Raw genomic sequence first — 945 nt, forward strand, 5'->3', positions numbered from 1 at the left:
AAGCCCCGGGCCCTGCTGGGCCCCTTCCTGCGCCTGGAGGTGGATGACTTCTTGCCCTTCTAGGCCGGAGGCCCAGCGGCCCCCCGCGAGGAGGAGCCCAGGCGGCCGGTGCCCCGGGTGCCCTGCGGCCGCACCGCCCGCCCACGGCCCCGCCAGGAGCTGCAGAGAAGGGGGGAGGCGGGGCTGTCCTGAGGGCTGGGCCTGCGGCTGGACATAGAGTCGTGACGCGCAGGGCGTGTGAACTTGTTTCCATGGAGACAGGATGGGGAGGAGGCCGCCATGCTTCCTGAGGTGCCAGGTCCTCTGCACTGGGGGTCCCCTAGGGTGGAACCCCGGCCTGGGCCTCCCACAGCCTTCTTCTGCTCCCAGGGGGCTCTGAGTCCTGGTGGTGTTGCAAGAGGGTCCCCACTGACCGGGACCACACATGAAGCCCTGGGTCCTTGGGTCTAACCCTCTGGCCAGGCAGTCCGGGGGACCCCAGGGGTCAGTGCTCTCTGCCCCACATCTGCACTCCCACTGCCCCCTGCCCCTCCTGCAACCCCCACCCTGCCAGCTACCCCAGCCTCCCCACCCAGGTGTGGCCACCGCCCCTCCTCCCCCCACCCTGGGCAACTGTCCCCTCCCCAATCCAGCATCCCAGTGCAGCCTCCTGGCACCGCCCAGGGCTGAGACAAGGGGACCACATTGGTGGACAGAGCTGTGGAGGTAACACTGACGATTTTATTGGGGGGATTCAATTGGGGTGGGGGTACCCTTTAGAACAACAGAGAACAGCATTGTGGGTTTCTCATCCCAAAGGGGGAGAAGTAGAGCCACTACCCAGGGTGGACCTGGGACGGGCACCTGCCCAGGAGCACAGCTGGTGGGGACATGGCCCTGTCCTGTTCTGGGGGCGCCCAGGCCTGGCCAGCCTGGAGACTGCAGGGCTGTGATCTCTGGGTTCAG

The sequence above is a fragment of the Tupaia chinensis genome, unplaced genomic scaffold (assembly GCF_000334495.1).
Source record: "Tupaia chinensis unplaced genomic scaffold, TupChi_1.0 Scaffold000287_1, whole genome shotgun sequence".
NCBI classification, from domain to species: domain Eukaryota; kingdom Metazoa; phylum Chordata; class Mammalia; order Scandentia; family Tupaiidae; genus Tupaia; species Tupaia belangeri.